This window comes from Photinus pyralis, unplaced genomic scaffold (assembly GCF_008802855.1).
Source record: "Photinus pyralis isolate 1611_PpyrPB1 unplaced genomic scaffold, Ppyr1.3 Ppyr1.4_LG2, whole genome shotgun sequence".
In the NCBI taxonomy this organism is placed as follows: domain Eukaryota; kingdom Metazoa; phylum Arthropoda; class Insecta; order Coleoptera; family Lampyridae; genus Photinus; species Photinus pyralis.
Genome location: NW_022170403.1, coordinates 27,373,306 through 27,391,008, shown reverse-complemented (window position 1 = coordinate 27,391,008; position 17,703 = coordinate 27,373,306). Strand labels below are relative to the sequence as shown.

General features: G+C 36.9%; 1 protein-coding gene across 5 annotated transcripts in view; it reads right to left on the bottom strand.

The window, feature by feature from the left end:
• The window catches only part of LOC116162958 (cubilin), a 170,492-nt gene extending 152,880 nt beyond the window's left edge, over positions 1-17,612 (bottom strand). For 4 of the 5 annotated variants that reach the window (XM_031476751.1, XM_031476753.1, XM_031476754.1 and 1 more), the window contains exons 1-2: positions 12,270-12,393; positions 6,315-6,377 (exon numbers count right to left, since the gene is read on the bottom strand). The gene's annotated coding sequence lies outside the window, so the exon portion shown is untranslated. Of the gene's footprint in view, positions 1-6,314; positions 6,378-12,269; positions 12,394-17,408 lie in introns of those variants that run through there. The other variant, XM_031476752.1, reaches the window with a different exon arrangement.
• Positions 17,613-17,703: the final 91 nt, after the last annotated feature.

Below are 17,703 nucleotides of genomic sequence, written 5' to 3'. Positions count from 1 at the left end.
GGTTCGAATTTGTTAATGTGATTGAAACCATCCAAACGTCAAACGTAATTTTAAATAATTCAATTCATCGTGAATGAGCAAGAAGTTTCAGAAACTATACGAAATAAGGCCAATCTTGTGATTTAGTAGGTATTGACAATTAATAATTGACGTTTCTAATTTTCAATGACCTGCAAATATTTGTTTGTTTTGTCATTAAGTATAAATGAGTTACTATGGTGATACTTAATGCCCTCCCTAGGGCATAATGTGATACTTTATGTCCGCGTATCACAGATATAAAATGTGCTATGATAGGTTAGTAAGACATAAAAACTTTTACACAAATGTTTACAACCACGTGTTTGATAATTGTGAACAACAGATCGTAAATTAACTTTTTTGTTTTGTTAACTAGTTTGTTTGTTTGTTGGTTGGTTTCTATAAACCGTATGCGGTAGACAAAAGGAGCCTTCTCACATTTTAAGCTTTCACTTATGCCCATTTATCAGTAGAAGAACATCCCTACGAGAAAGAACAGATGAACGGTGGTCGCTTTACTCTTTAAAGGTTTTTGGCGTGTATAAAAAATGCGTGCAAGCGTTTTTTGAGTTGAGTCCGTTTCGCATTTGCATTCGTCGAGATGCTTAGGTGAAGATCTGGTGGAAGAGATTCATTCTGTAATCTTCGAAGAGAATCTATGCCGGTCGAGACCTTCTTTTTTCGATCGCATATTGATTTTTAGCCGAACAGTCGGTGCAAATTTACATATTGTGAACGCGAAAGATGTAAACTTCATTATTGATTCAAAGTTTAAAGCTAAAGCTGTATTAACCGCTATGTGTGTGTGTGTGTGTGTGAATCGTTGTCCCCACAAGCGACAATGCCGCAATTTTTATCAAGTTTAAGGAACGTGGGTGCCTTCTAAATTCGCTTAGAGTTGCCAGAAGTAAATTAATAATACGTGTCTAGATTATGCAGCAAGAGAAATTTATTGCCTGAAAGAGACGATCGAACGGTTAGTGTAATTTGAAAACGTGAATATTGTGAAGCGTTGCCATATTACCTAATAAGGACGCGAATCTTTTCTCGTTTCGGTGCATATTTGGATTAAGGTGTTTCGCGTTTAAATTATTTGTTATTACGAAAGCGTTTGGGGCTAGGTTGCAAAAACATTCTGCTGCGTCATATTTGTAGTCGCAAGTTAGGTGAGAAATAAAGTTGTTCATCCAATTTTTTTTATTATAATAAGTGCAAAAAATTTACGAACAAAACGGCTACCGGTAAAAAGGTTAATGACAATTAATTCAAACTTTTGTTTACTGTTAAAATCCTTGCGTTACACTCATCTGTAATGTGTTTCCCACATTGGATTTTTTCTCTAGATGAACTGGCATGGCGTCTATATTTTTACGTTCAACAACGTTGAAGTATTTCTCAACCAGTTCTACTAAAACTAAAATAAACTATATCTCTCAAAGGAATCATCGTAGAATGCTCGGATTTGAAACATTACCTTTGTGTCACAATTCTTTGCATGCAGATTATATTTCAGCACAAAAAGTTTCCTTCATAATGAATCTGTGGCATAAAATAAGTTTGGTAATAAAACCTCGATTCGGTGCACAAAAACGTGCTCAAGTAACTCGACAGTACTTTCCAACTTGTTTTTAAAAATAAATGAAAGCAAAAGTCGATCACTTGATTTGTTTGACAAATTAATATATAGGTTTAAATGGATGTCAGTTGATGTTGCTAGGCAACACTTCCAGTCTGATAAAAATTTTCGGTCTGGTAATAGTATTTTACATTATTAGCCAGGTAAGTGAGTTTTTACTGGCGATAGGAGAAGTTGACTGGTGAGCCGTCAGGCGAGCCTGTCATCTCCTAGAGCCAGTAAAAACTATTACCTGGCGTATAATGTACAATATTTTATTTGTTACTCATTTGTAAACGTAAATAATTAGTTCTTAAACTGATCTCGAAGAAATGTCTAAAATATCATGTTATCCATGTAACAGAGACTTCGCATTAATTCTGGCCAATGAAATTACTAGATTACTAACTTGTAAAATTTTTACAGGTCAGCTGTCAGTTTTACAAGTCAGTAGCGTTTAAAGATGACGTTTATCCGTTTGCGTTTTGTCTTGTTAATCAACGTTTACAACTGAGTAACAAATAATAGTTATTTACATAAAAGTCAGGAAAATGACACATTACTGGCAAAGAAATATTGAAGTGCGAGGCCCCTTGAGGCCGAGTACTTTAATTTCCGAGTCAGGTAATGTCATTTTACTGACGAGTTTTGTATTAAATTTTACCCGAAATCGTATTTTAGTATATTCTATAACATTTCAATTTGTATATAAAACTTTTGTCAATCTGTCAGTGATGACATGAGTCATAGATAATTAGCAATGTCAAAAATGCGGCCGGTAAAGTGACACTGCGGCCAGTAAAGTGACAAGCGGCAGGAAACGTAGTCTGCTCTGCCTCTGTCATGGAAACTCAAATTTCCTGCCAGAAAGTAAGCATAAAATGAAAATTTCAGGACGATTTGGGGTAAAATAGATTTACCAGACTCAAATGGGTCTGAGAAAGCGGCGATTACTAGATAGTATCATTGAATAATAATTATTCAATGATAGTATGAAATAAATCGTACCAAAGACGACTCCACTGCAACTCATTTTTGAATTTGATCGCCCGTTATTAGATCGCATCTAGCAGCCACATAATACCGAAAGACTCGAACATTTTAACCTGACACTAAAGATGTATAGACTTTTGAAAACCAATGCCTACCTCTGTTGCAACCTAAGCAACCTGGTATTCCATTTTTTCAACAGGGTAGAAAGTTTTGAAACTAAGTTATCGTGCATCAAACAAACGGATAGATAGACAGGCGTTGAACAACACAAAGCTATATCCCCAGGAGATATGCACGATAAAGTTGTTTAAAGATGGTTGTACTGCGATGTTGTATTCGTATTTATTTAATTAGACGTTTGATAAATGACCATTTAGTAAAGAATGTGTACCATAGCACAAGGCTAATGATAGTTTCATTGTTTCAATACACAAATTAAATTTCAGCGAAATTGAGATTCGCGTATACATCTTACTAAAACGCCGTTTTCCATTTAATTCAGCTGCCAACAGCAGTCTTGGGTGATTAAAGAAGACATTTTTCTCCCTTATTTATTTATATTTTCATTTAGACAACTTTACTGATAAAATTAATTAATTGCATGCAATTTATTTTCCTTTTAGATGTTTCTACAACTTATCGTATAAATTCGTTCGTACATGCAACCTCAATTATGTAGAAAAGTAATTGGATGAGTTATATGAATATTTAAGGGACGTATCTAAAATAAACAGTTTATTGTTGAGGACCAACGTATTTCTTGTCCCATCTCATGAATATGATAGCAAGCAATTCTCGGGAGTCTTAACTGAAGCACTGAACCAATTTCAGTAAAGGATCAAACAGGCTTTTTAATACCTTCGACATCGTTATGTAGGCATGTTTAGAAAATTTCACCAACGTGCATCGATTTATAAGAAAAATGCTTGCGAGTGGCTCATGTTTGGAACTCTAAATCAAATCAAAAAGGGTACAATGATCGAATTTGGAGCGCGAGCTTATTGTTCCGTAACTGAATTCCCTACTAAAACTTGCAACTTCCATAGTAGCAATAACAACAAAACAAACGATTTCGTTTGAACTAAGCCCTTGTTTTGTCGTACAATTTTAGATTCTAATGCCTTCACGCACACGCCCCTAACCGAACATAGCTAAATTGCAACAATCTCGAGAAGTTGAATAATGCAAAAGGCAGAACGTCAAATTTGAACCTATGTGCCACAAATAACGATCTTCGTCAGATCATGTTTGGACTTCTCTAGAATACGTAACAAAGAGTCTTTATTTTATTTTCCCATTCGATCTTTTAGATTTACCCACGGTGGTTTCCGTTTGCGTTATGAAAAGAAGGATGATTGATATTAATTCTGTTTCGACCTAAAATTTGCATTACATGTTTGCCGTTTTTGGATTACACTGAGCGCTTAAATGAAATGTTTAACCACTAAATCATACACTGAAATCTAGAGTTAGGAGTTGTTTACCGCATTTATTAATAGTATATTACAGTACAATTGGAGAAACTTAAAGTTTTACCTACTCATGCGTTAAGGCTCGTTTTCACGATGATAGTGCTCTCACGAGAGTACTATCGAGAGAGTGATAGTGATAGTACTATCACATTAGTAGGCAGTTTACACGGATCGTTATTTTGTGATAGTATAGTGCGTATTTAAAGAAACGTTCCGCCATTTTATTAAAACAATCAAACACTATAAAATATAGTATCACGAACCACGATAGTCACTGTTTTCACGGCGAGAGTTGTCGTGATAGTTGTGGTGATGGTGCGAGAATACTGTCAACTATCTAGTGCAACGTGATAGCGTGAGAGCACTGTCGCGACAGTGCGAGAGTGACTATCGGCTAATTTACACGATGATAGTTGCCGCGAGAGTGGCTCTCATGACAGTTAACTCTCGCGCAAACTATCATCGTGAAAACGAGCCTTTAGTTGAGATTAGACACTAGGCGTTAGACACAAGTGAGTGACATAGATTTTCTCTGAGTGCAGTATATCATTTTGTTAAATGCTGTTACTAATAATTTTAAATAACCGCGTGTAATTAGTTATGTTGAAAACTAATGAAAAAAACATAGTAAACACTTTTCGTTGTTATGGGTCCCATGAGACCAACAGAAACCAAACAGTAATTTATACACAATCTGTCCACAAATTATAATTGTCTTAGGGCCGTGTCCCACCAAAGCGGCGCAATAGCGACGCGACAGCGACACGATTTCGGCATGGCACAAGCGGACGAGATGGTGCTGTCCCATCAAAGCAACGCGTTTTTTACATTAGTTCCGTGAAAAATGTTATCAAGTGAAAACGACGATGTGACTGCGATGCACTGATGCTTACTAAACAGAAAACATTCTAGAAAATCTAAGAAAAGGAAATGGAGAGTGCTTTTATTGCAAGAAACCAAGAACATAAAATGTTTGTTGCTGCTACGGAACTCGACAGGCACCCAGAGCATATCTATTAGTTTTTCATGAAACTTCAGTTTTTTGTTGATAGTTAATTTACTGATTGTAATCATATATGGAATGTTTTAGGTTTAAAATGGCAATTCTAAAAAGTAATTCGAAGGGTTATCAACCTAAAAACGCGAATATCAACGCAGAGTGGAAAAGTTTTTGAATGAAGCTTCCGAGATTTACTTGCTAATGAAAATGGTTGTTGTGATGGGAGTTATGGGGGCCTGTAGGTGTGACGAGTTAGTAAATCTTAAAACCACTGATATTGAAGATAAAGGAACTATATTAGTTGTCAGTATCAGCAAAACGAACAATTATAAACCGGGTTCCTTTGTTGTGACTGGCGCTAAAGGAAATAATTGTAATTGATTAACAATATATCGAAAATCAGGAAAATGTACCGTTCAGCCAGTGGATATAAATATTGCATCCAAAATACCTAGATTAGTGGCCAAGGCTTTATACAGGACACTGCTTTCGGCGGACATCGGCAACGCTATTGGCGGATGCTTCTGCTGACATCCTGAGTCTTAAAAGACACGGAGGTTTGCGTTCCTCATCTTTTGCTGAAAGTTATGTAGAACAGTCGGTGACCAATAAAATCGAGAAGAAAATTATTGCGGGTGATAATGGCAGTGAACAATAAAAACATTTGTTTGCAAATTGGAGCAGATAATTCTGTTCAAGTTCAAGTCCCTGGTATCAATCAATTTTGTTTTACTTTTTTAACTCAGTTTTGGCTTACCATACGTGGAAACTTTCATAAAAGCCTATCAATTAATTAAAATTGGTCACCTTGCATATTTACAGTTACCTACTTCATTATTCGCGATGTGTACTTTTCCAGGATTACAGATCATTCGAATGACATTTCGAATATCTTATCTGCCAATAATCTGACTATGCCGATTAGAACTTTACATCGAAAATTCTTTAGCCTTCAGCGTTTTTCAGCAGTTCAATAAATAATTTCATCAATTTATAACTTTCCTTTTTAACATAGGGTAAAATAAAGCATAATGACAACGAAAGTAATTTGTGGGTAAAGTTTCAGGAGTCTGCTCAAAGTTTAACACCATCCTTCACAAGTTACATCGTACACTAACATACAAATATCTATCGTTTCATTCAAGTGGTTCATTTAAAAGTAAATAATTTCTTCTCTACATTTTGAAATAGGGATAGTAAAACACAGACTTACCATATCGTCAGAGTCGGGGACAAGGTTCGGAGACAAATGACAGGTCCAAACCTTCGAATTCACCTGGAAGTAAATAAAAGTTTAAATTATTAACTGTGCTAAGTAAATAATATACTATATGTATGTATACTATACACCAAGGTATTATGTGTATATTATATGTATACCAAGGAATTGATTGTATTATACAGACAGAGGTATTGTTCTAAGAGTATACATAGGCACAATTCCCCTACGTACCTGTATCCTTTTAAATGGACCACACGAAAGCATTAGGGAGTTAAAAACCTACCATATATTAACTAACGAGAAACGACATTTTATTTAGACTTTGACCTGAAAATTGGGTGCATCGACAATTTATATCACATTTCATTTTTCAAGTAATAATAATAATAATATATATTTGACAATGGACAATATGTGTTACCATTGTATAAAAGCACTGTTTGATAGATCTACATCAAGTTCCTCCTTCTTCTACCAAGAAAAAAAATATGTCAAATTCGTGACAGAACAGCTCCCTAGCTCCAACCAAAAAGCGCTCTTCACCGTTTAATGTCTTCGCACGTTTTTTTTTTACTTTTGTTTGTGTTTATTACTAATACTTATTACTGATAATTCATTTATTGTCTAAAGTCAGCAAACACAAAGCCCCTTATTCACGAAAAATTTAGAATTACATTTTAAAACTTATCCCTTTGAATTTTTTTGCTCAGTACAGTACTGTACTGCACTGCACTGCACTGCACTGTACTGTAAAAGAGATAGGTAGGTAATTTAAATTTGGCAATTGCGTATTTTGATACTTAACTAAATGCAATTTTAAACTGAAAAAGTTTCGACTACTTTCGGACATACCCTGTCCGTACCCCATGCCCTTTTTTATTTACCAAAGATATTTAAAGAGATATTTCAAAATAAATGACACATTATTATGGCCAATTTTTTCCCTCTACAAGATGCTAGTTGTAAATTTTAAGTCTGGGGTTTGGTCTCCCTTTAACCATCAACTTTTTTTTCATTTAATAGAACACTTTTTTCTGATTTCAAAAATGTAAATATTGCTATTTTTTAATAAAATATGACGCTATTAATTCGTAAAAACGTAAGAAACTACGAACATACACTACCCATGACAAAGTTTGCCAGGCATAAAAGAAGATATTTTAACACTATTTAAAAAATAGTGATGTTTACATATTTGAAATCAGAAAAAAAAGCACTATGCATGTTCAGAGTTTTCAGTATAATCCTGTATAAATATCAGAAAGGATGTATACGATGACCCCAACGTGCCCAACCAAACAAAACAAAAATGTTTAAGGAAAGGCACACAAACACTAACGTATAGGCGCATAAAATAATTACATACCTATACTGGGTGAATATTCCAAAACCGAACGTACGCAGTTAACATGGGAAAAAGATTTTTTGCAGATTGTTGCCCTCTATGTTAGCTTAAAAGGTTTATAATGACACCAATCGAAAGAAGATTTTTTATCTCATCTAATTGTATCAAAGGCATTTAAGGCATTCCGAGAATAAGTGGCGTTGCGTTGCAACCTCCTACAGCAATTTTAATTTGCTTCAACTAAGACAAACGCGTCCAAAATCTTGGTATCGTCGCACATATCAGAGTAAAAGTACAAAAGTATGATATTAGTGTCGTGTCGATGCGATGATGTTGGTGTTTACTTTCTTCGAAACGAGAGACGCACAAAACCTTAGTACTAGCGCACAAATCAGCAAAAACCAGCACAAAACTGTAGTATTAGTGCAATGCCATCAAAACCAGAAATTTTCTTCGACACGCTTTGTTCTGTAACCTGACACCACCGTAAGCAACCAAGGATGTCAACGAAAAACAACGATACGAAGAATCGCATACGATTTTCATTCGTTATGGCTGACTGGCTGTCCGACTGAGATTTCAGCAATTACAATAGCTAGAGACTTCAAATTTTCACTAAAAGCTTTCTGATGTAGTGTAGATATGCAGGCTCTAGTCATTTTGAGTTAGATTACTTGTGAGATCGATAATTTTAAACTTTGCTAATGAAATACTGATCTGCATTCATTAATTAATTTAAGAATTGAAAACCTTTTAACTCTTTTGTAAACATTAATTAAACGTTTTAATCTGCCCTAAAACACTTTCTGGTATTTATACACAAACACTCTTACTATTTACATTTGCTAATTTGAACGTTATTGTCATGAAAAGAGATTTGTTTCGCTTACGTTAGCAACCTTAGAGATCTGAATTGGAATTGTAGGTTACTAAGTCACAAGTGGAACAAGTTATTCGACGAACATAAGGCTGTTTTGGAAATTATATTATCCAACAATGTGCCGTTAAGAATTTTAGGAAAGGTTGGAAAAGTCGAAATGGAAACAATACGTAACAACAATAAAATTATGAAGTAGTAGTTGGAACAGCTGTTGGGAGTGTCGCTGGAAAAGCACAGACTGTGATCAATAACCGTGCCGCGCCCAGCTGCTTCTACGAAATCTTACAGTTGTATGGTTATACTTTTTTAATACTAGCGTTTATTGTTGTTCCTCAGACTGCAAATCGATCATATAGGTACCTTATTCAACTTTCGAAGAGGTTTCTATATTCAGTATGTTTTCCCCATTTCGATATGTTTTCATAGCAAATTCTGCTTTGTGCCTGCTTATTTTTACTATTGTTATTGAAAGCGGTATATTTTCTCAAGCGGGAAATATTTCATTCTCTCAAGCAGAAAAACAAAACTTCGCGAGGCTATAATGAAATGAAAAGCTCAACAAAAGATCGAAGGAAATACACGTCACTCCAAGACACTAGTGTCCAGTAGTTGCACTAAGTCGTGTTAGCCTTTATTTCCCTTTCTTTTGCATATTTTTTTGTTAATTGTTAATTGCGAAACCGACTTGTAGTACGTAGGTATTACGATAGAGACCGTAACGTCTTAATAAAAATGTAACAGCACATCTCGTGATCAGGTGATAAAATGAAGCATTTGCTAATATAAACCAATCGTTGACAATTTTATTTTTAATTTACCTACGACCTAATGATCACTAACGGTCTAAATAATGGATTAGAATTTCTATTGCAGCAAATCGAGTGACAAGAAGGCTAGAAAAATAAAATTTAAATGTAGCAATATACTGAAATAATAATGCTTAAAATGACCACCTCCAATTTCCCGGCTTCTCAAAATTCCAACAATAGCCTCCGCTTTGAATAAAAGCAATGCATTGCCTGTATTATGTTTTAAACAGTTTCCGATGATTCTTGAATAACTATTATTGAACACAATATAATTATACGTTTCTAATATTTTGCTAACTGAAAACAGTAATAAAATTATTACAAATAATGTGATTAAGAAATAGAAATACAGAGATTTCATTTCAAAACGAACCAGCAATTTTAATTTCTAACTGAACTGGACATGTATTCGAGTATAACGTCAATATGGTTTCATTGTATTTCCCTTATTTTTAAATTATATTGCAGCAATAATAAAAAAAAATACTATAAGAAAAACGTGTATAATTGGTCTTTAAAGCAATTCCAACGTTTAAAGGCACTCCGCTTCGCGTCATGCCATTAAACTAGTTGCGCGTGCTTTAAAGACTTGATTATACACTTGTCTCTTAATATACTATTTTACCAGGTATGACCTAGGAAAGACCGACGCACTGTTGCAGGACCCTGTATACCGGGTGGTGCCTAGCGGGACGCAGCATAGGGATTTCAATGGTAATTTCTTTATAGCCAATTACTAGCCCCCCTAATTATTTTAGAGGAAAGTCTAAATATGTTTTTTTAGAGAAAAAAATACTGCATCTGTTTATACGATTAGGTACCTACTTATAATTTTCCGTTTTTCAAAACCGTAAAAATCCACATAATAAAAAATTAAATTTTTATAAATCAGTGATGCTTTGGAATCTTTTAACAAACTACAAGCGCATCGCATCTAAGTTTCATATTTAATTCTGTTTCAACTAATCGACGCAAGAAAAAGCGTCTATGGGGTAGGTAATGTTTTTTTAGAGAATGTAATGCTGCATCTCCATCGGATACTATTTGTTCATCTTCCGAAACCAGAGTACATAATCGAAGAAAAAGAAATTGATTTGAGGAAGAATAATTCTTCCTCCGAATATAAGTTTAAGAACAATTATTGTTCTTAAACATATTCGGATTTTCCGCTACTGCAGCCAAAACGTTGAATGTATTGTCGTTTTCTTGATGGTTTTGAAGGAAATTTTGAACGTTATTGCACTTGCATTAATTTAACACTGTTCCTGTTCTTTGAAACTTGCCCACAATTCTGTCTACCGCGGTACTGCTTGGAATCGGTCGATTGGGGTACTTCACAGTAAATAAAGACGTTACTTGGCGGGCATAAAACAACTTTAGCATTTCCACTTTCTCTTCAGTTAAACACATGATAAACAATTTTATGATTAACTAATTTATAAGTAACAAGTATAAATTTAATATACGTCAAAGGCAAATAATGAAACGTTATTTATCACTGTTTTTTAGGTTATTCCAAGTCATATCTGATTTATTGTAAAATGAAGCTTTTTATTTTATCGATTTCTACGGTTTTGAAAAACGGAAAATTATAAGTATTAGTATGAACAGATGCAGTATTTTTTTCTTTTTTTTCTCTGAAAAAAATGTATTTAGACTTTTGCTCTAAAATAATTAGGGGAGCTAGTAATTGGCTATAAAGAAATTACCATTGAAATCCCTATGCTGCGTCGCACTAGACACGGTCTAGGACATTAGGGCGCCGCCGAAAGGGCGCGGGACATAAGGGCGCGAAGACAAAAGGGCGCGGGATAGGGATTGTGATTGTGAATCTACCAAACCCAAATTTTGGCATTGCCTATTGTTGTGTTGGATTTTCAGGATTATACAGGGTGTCAATTTGAAAACTTGCAGTCGGCCATATTTTCCAAACTAAAGAGGATATTGGAAATCGCGCAAAACCGTTTCGGGGATATCGAGGGGAACCAGAATGATGTTATGAGTGAGTGTCCATATGTCCTTGCGCCCTTATGTCCCCGCGCCTTTATGTCCCGCGCCCTTATGTCCCGCTCCCTTTTGTCCTCGCGCCCTTATGTCCACGCGCCCTTATGTCTCGCGCCCAAACGGTCGCGCCCTTTCGGCGGCGCCCTAATGTCCGACTCCGGCGCTAGACACCACCCTGTATAACCATCAAATACTATAATAATATTGAATCGAAAAATTTTAGTTGCTCTTTAAAAACTGGGAAATTTTGTAAATTGTAACTTAGCGCCTATGTAGATAAGCGCCTACAAGGGCTCTTGACTAGCCTAGGGACAAATTATGGAAATTGCTGTAGGAAAATTATTCATGTGTTCACAATGATGAATCGTATGATCATGAATTTGTAATCAGAATTCCGATAATCAAATATTTCTGGGGTAGTGGAAGCTAACAGCGAGTCGGTAAACGAGCTAAATCTTTGTCCCATTAACGTTGTTGTATTTAAAAAATGTGCTTATAAATCGGCCTCTAAAAGATCCGTCCGCTATTTTAAATTTGAAAATTGGTCAAAGCAACCAAATTCATCTTTATTTAGTAGTAAAAGTATCATCATTTCGGCATGTCTGTTGGTGACCATAACGCCTTATCTGTAATGGACACACATGTTGAAAATATAGAAATTATAGAATCACAATACATTTACGATAGGATTTTAATTTAATCGTATGATTTACGTCACCTTTTGAGGAACAAAAATTCAGATTGTAACATGTTAGAAATGACGGGGTGCTACAATCAGAGCATTAAGAACGTGAGACGTGAAAAAAAACACCAAATCTGCCTATCCCATTTTTTGTTTTTGGTGATTTTTGGTGGTAATTGAATTTACTAGGTACCTACTATATAATTGAACAAAAATAAAAACTCACTCTTAGTTTGTCTCTTCAAGAGAAGGGCCGTTGCCATTTACCTACCCCATTTACCATTGAAACGACACTACACACAGTGCATGGTTTAAATTATCGCCAACTGTCGTGGGGCAAATTGTTATAGGTGAAGCGATAACAGATATGGAGCGGTCAGCGTCGGCGCGCCCGCCTTATCTTGTCACCAATGCCTGAATTGAAAAGGTAAAGCTTTTCAAATAAAAATCTGCCATCCGAAAACTTTACTGTTTTAAGGGCTAGATTTACCACTAGGCCCACAAGACCCGGGCCTAAGGAGCGCTTCGTTCCAAGAGACTCACGTTGCCAAACCCATTTAAATTTTTTTTTAATAAGAATGCACGCTTATGATAATTTCAGCTCAGTAAAAGAGTCCCATCTATGGTTGCTCGTCTATACAAACTATTTTTGAATGTACAAGGTGTCCCATTTTAACTGTGTAAATAAATAACTGATTGTTTAAAATAGAACACTGCATATTTTTAGTTGTTTCGATGTCAATTGTTAATTTCTACATTTAGTATAAGTAATAGTGTTTAATACACCATGATTTAAACCCATTTTTTTCAATGTTGCCATCTTATTCATTTTAATAATTCTCCATAAGTACGCCTCATTTGGTAAATTAGAATGGTAGTGTAGCGACCATTCAAAATTTGAGCCATCAGCCATATAATGTTCCTCCGAGTAAAAGGCAACACTTTGATAATGAGAAAGTTAGGTTTAGTGATATAAGGGTGAAAAGGTTATTTTTTTTCAAAGGGAACTTACCACTATTTTATATCACATTTCGATAGACGAAGACTGTCGCTTCAATTTTTATAAAGGACTTCTTGTGTGTAAACCCCGTACTTTATTATAGATTAGAGATTCAATATTTCTTATAAAAGTACCTATACCTACTTATTAATTATTGACGGGCGGCAAATTTTTTCGGGCATAGGGGCGCACAAGCATTAAATCCGGTCCTGTATACGGCCATATCATATCATAGCGTACAATGCCACATTGAAGAAAAAGGAAAAGGTCAACGTGTTGCATTCCTCCGACACCCCTTAGGGATACCAGAGGCGAGCTGCTCAGGGTTTCCTGGCCCTCTTCAATCAAACAAATATACCTTATGTAGGTAGTATTATCTTTGAGTAATATACTCTTTGCTTTGAACCAGAGAAAGGGAATGTAAGGATGGGTAAAGTTAGGGATATGCGTGGAAGGAACTGAGTCAAGGTGCTGGGAGGGAAGAGTACTACTCCGGCATCGAATAAAATCTTTGAATAAAATCTAATTTTTATGGAATGACATAAATTCAATGCTGTGGCCATACGAATGTGCGAGTATTAGAAACTTATTTCGCCTGCTTATAGGCAACTAACACAGCGCATTGAATTCAGGTGTCAAAAGAGAGTTTTTTAATAAGAGTTTTTTATAAACAAAGATAAAAGGAATATGTTTTGTTATGATCCTAAGGTTTTGTAGCATGCCATTAGCAAATGAATAGTACATCCGAATCAGAAGTCTGTGTCGGAAACTCATTTTTGATCGCATAGTACTAGTACTCATTATTAGGCCATGCTAGTACTAAAGTGTTTTTTTTATTTCATGTAAGTAGTGTATGTATGAGAATAGGTCATACTGCATATTTCATAACGCTTATAATAAATATGCCGAAACCGAGTTTACGTTCCATCGCTGAGCGGGGCGAGGCATTTGAGTGAGTTTGAGTTTGAGTTTCTGTCCCATCCTGGAGTGGGATATTAGGACGAAGTAAGGCGGCGGTGTCTTCGAAACCAAGAGTATCTTCCATCCTATAGAAAACGAGTTTTCCCAAAGGCGGTACCAAAGTTCATGCTGCTATAGTAAAAACATGTAATTAACCTCAGGGCCGTTTCTAGGGTACCTTCCTCTCGGATGCGAGAATAATTTTACCCCTCCCCCCTCCCAAAACCCTGCAACCCAAACCCCTCCCCCAACGTTTATAAGAATTTGTAAAAAAACACATACATGCATTTATATGCTTTGACCACAGACGACTGACGAGTATTTTCGTGTAAAATCTTCGTCGCGACGCGAATGATAGCTTAGACTCGATGCACACTTGCATGTTTTCAAGCCGCGTGCAAGCTGCGAACAAGCCGCGTGCACTACTTAGCTTGTTTCTGTCATTACACATTGGAGCGGTTTTGAACCGCGGAACGCTGCGCTGCTAGAGCCGCATTCCCTGTATTTCCAAGTTAAATGGATGACTATCAACGCGTTACGTTTGCTTTCTCAGTGTATGAATATTTATACAATAACAAAGAACAGCATGGGTTTTCCCCTTGGTTAGTGCTCGTTCGTTTCCCTGTTTCAACATCTTCGCAGATAGGAAAAGAAATTCTTGTCTTTACCCTAATCATGGAACAGTCCTGATCGTGTACCATATTGTCGGTTTGTTTTTAACAGCATCAGGCAATAATTCTGTGTCGATGACGACTTCCATCGCGCGATCAGTGTGCACTCGTTGATTGTCTAGCACAGCCACAGACTGCCAAGACCCACGACGTGTTGTGGATGTCCATGAACTTGGCAGGCCTACTACAGCAGACCATAGTTCTGCTTACTCATATCGTTAGTGTTCCGTTAGTGCACGTTAGTGCCGCTGAAGAAATCGTTAGTGCACAAAAGGAAACTTACTATTTTTAAAAAATATTATTTTGTGGGCCTGCTAACTTCATGCCAGCAGACCCATTTAAGAAAATCGATTCAATCTTTACACTAGTTAAACTAGCAGAGTTAGTGCTCGTTAATGCCGCCAATGTAAACGTTAGTGCTCAAGTGTAACAGCTCAAAACGTTGTAAAAAGGGGTCTGCTAACTTCATGCAGCAGACCCACATTTGTCAAATTGGCTCTGTCCTAATGCGAATTTGAAGCGGCTCGTTAGTGCTCGTTAGTGTTTCGCATGCGAACGATAGTGCTGCAAGGGATCCGCGTCAAAAAGGTACCACAGGACATGTGTTGTGGGAGCCGCGTGTACGGCGGCGTAGCCAAAAAACTGGTGTCCTCCAAAAACAAGCCTGGTGCACGCTACTTGCACGCGGCTTGAAAACACGCAAGTGTGCATCGAGCCTTAATCAGCACTCCCACTCAGTTTAGATGAAATCGCGGTTAAAACCTTGTCCAGAAGGAGCGTCCAAAATATGACGTGCACTCGCTCTGAATTTCGCGCGTATACTGGATGCCATAAATAAAAAGGGTGTTTTATTTATGACTGGACGCAAAACGGCGGCGTCTGGCGAAGTGCACGCGATGCTTATGGACGCGATGTATTGGCGCCTAGCACCTCGCCAACGCGCGAATTAATTCGCGCGAAACGATTCGTCGCAAATTCACTCCTTCTGGACAAGGTACATTTTCCAACTGGTTGCGACCTGAAGTTGTGTAGGTAATAGGTATATAACATTTGAATTTGAAAGGTATATCCAATTAACAATGTTTAGAATCATTGGGTGGCTCGTGTCGTGGTGCCGGGGTCAGTTCAGCCCTGATTAGTGGTTAGTAGGTATATTTATCTATTCGATCCAGTAGGGTCTGGGAAATAAATGATTACAATTGTTGACTTTACTAGCAGATAATGAATTCGCCGATTTTGTAGACAACGTCATTCCTAAAGGAAACATGATAGGGAAGATTCAAGATAGATAGCATGATATGCACAGCTATAGACCTAATAATAATTTTCATCAGGCAATAACTATAATAACAAATATGTGCTCTTGTTGCATGCTTGCTTCTTAGCTTGTAAAAACTTGATAGACTATAGGTAGATGGTGTTTTTTTTGTTACATCACCATCTCTTCTTGTCTTCAATTCAGAAGCTATAAAAGGACTTCCTATTCCTATTGTAACAAAAACGCCCGTGGATACGCCGATAAACTATGGCTATGACAACCAACTGCGTCTATAGCGATGACACAGTTAGCGTATAGCCTCTATTCCTTCACTGAACGTTATAAGTCGGCCAACATCTATTGTAACTTTTAAATTGAACCATTTTTCGTTTCAGGGTCGATTTCTTGTGACTATACGCAGATTAGTGTAATCTGGAGTAAATAGGTAGCCCCCTTCTATATTAAATTTGAGTAAGTGCAGACATGATTTGGGCATCCGCCTAGAACTCTGGTACCTACATCTAGCTTCAACTTCTTCAGTTTTCCGCGCATTGTGGTGGTCTTGTCCTTGCCGTTAATTTGTCTCTACTCTCTGCTGATTCAATTTACTACCAAACCAAAGCCAGTTTCTTATGTTTATATAGGCATTCGTATCTAACGCCAAGTTGTCCTATGTAGTGTTGTCATATTACCGCCAAATTTAAATATTACAGTAACTATATATATACGTTGACTTTTTCCCGGCAAAGTGAAGTATTGGAAATACTCTCTCGCGCTGCTCAGCAACACCGCGTTTGGATGAAAGCAAATTTCTCAGAAAAGCAGAATGTCACGATCAAAATCATTCCTAAAGGTAGAACCTTACCTGCTACTTTAGGCTCATGGTTTCTTAATTTGTTATAGGTAAACCAAATTTCTATTGCGAACACCAAGAATACCATACGTCCATACGATTGCACTGTGAACATCAGTTTCTACTACATTTAAGGCCGATTTGATTTGAAGTGTAATGAAAAGAATCCCTTTGCCATAGGAACCTGTATTATTATATAATCTTAAGCATATTCAAAGGAATTAAACAGTTGGCACCCAACAAAAGTATATAGGTACATTTTCTTAAGATACACTTAGGGTATGCTGCGATTTACTCCGCATCTCGCGTTAGAATTGTGGGTTAGCTAGTGCAAGCCACGCCCCTTATCCTAATACAGAAGTTATAAACGTTGACTTTGTTTATAACAAAGAAAGTAAAGTAGCGCTTCGAATCAATATCATTTACCCATTATAATATAGCACTGTGTATATTTGGATAGGTACCTTTGTATGAAGGTAATAAAAAAATGTAATCGCGGTTTAAATAATCGTTAACGGAGCGCTTTGACGGAGACTCGAACTAAAATATTATTTGGTAAATTTAGGGTAGTGAAGGAGGACTAAATCACAGAGTGAAGAATGCGGCGCTCATTGTTAACTTACCGTTGCAAGTTACGCGCGGTATTGGCAGCCATTTTATCCATACGAATAATACAAAACAATTATCTCTAGTCACAAAATGTGGTGAACACATCACACACTAAGCACGGCGGCAGACGTCAGGACACCCGTCGGGTGGTAGCCCGCCCCGCCCAGTCTCGTGTCATCGTCAGACGGCCGCCCGCTATCGTCCGACATGCAGCCGCCCCAACGCGCACCGACGGAATGGGAGCGGTCGTGTTGTTAGCCAGGGCGGCGGCGGCGCGCGCGCCAACTCCGCAGGGATAGGGTTGGGGTG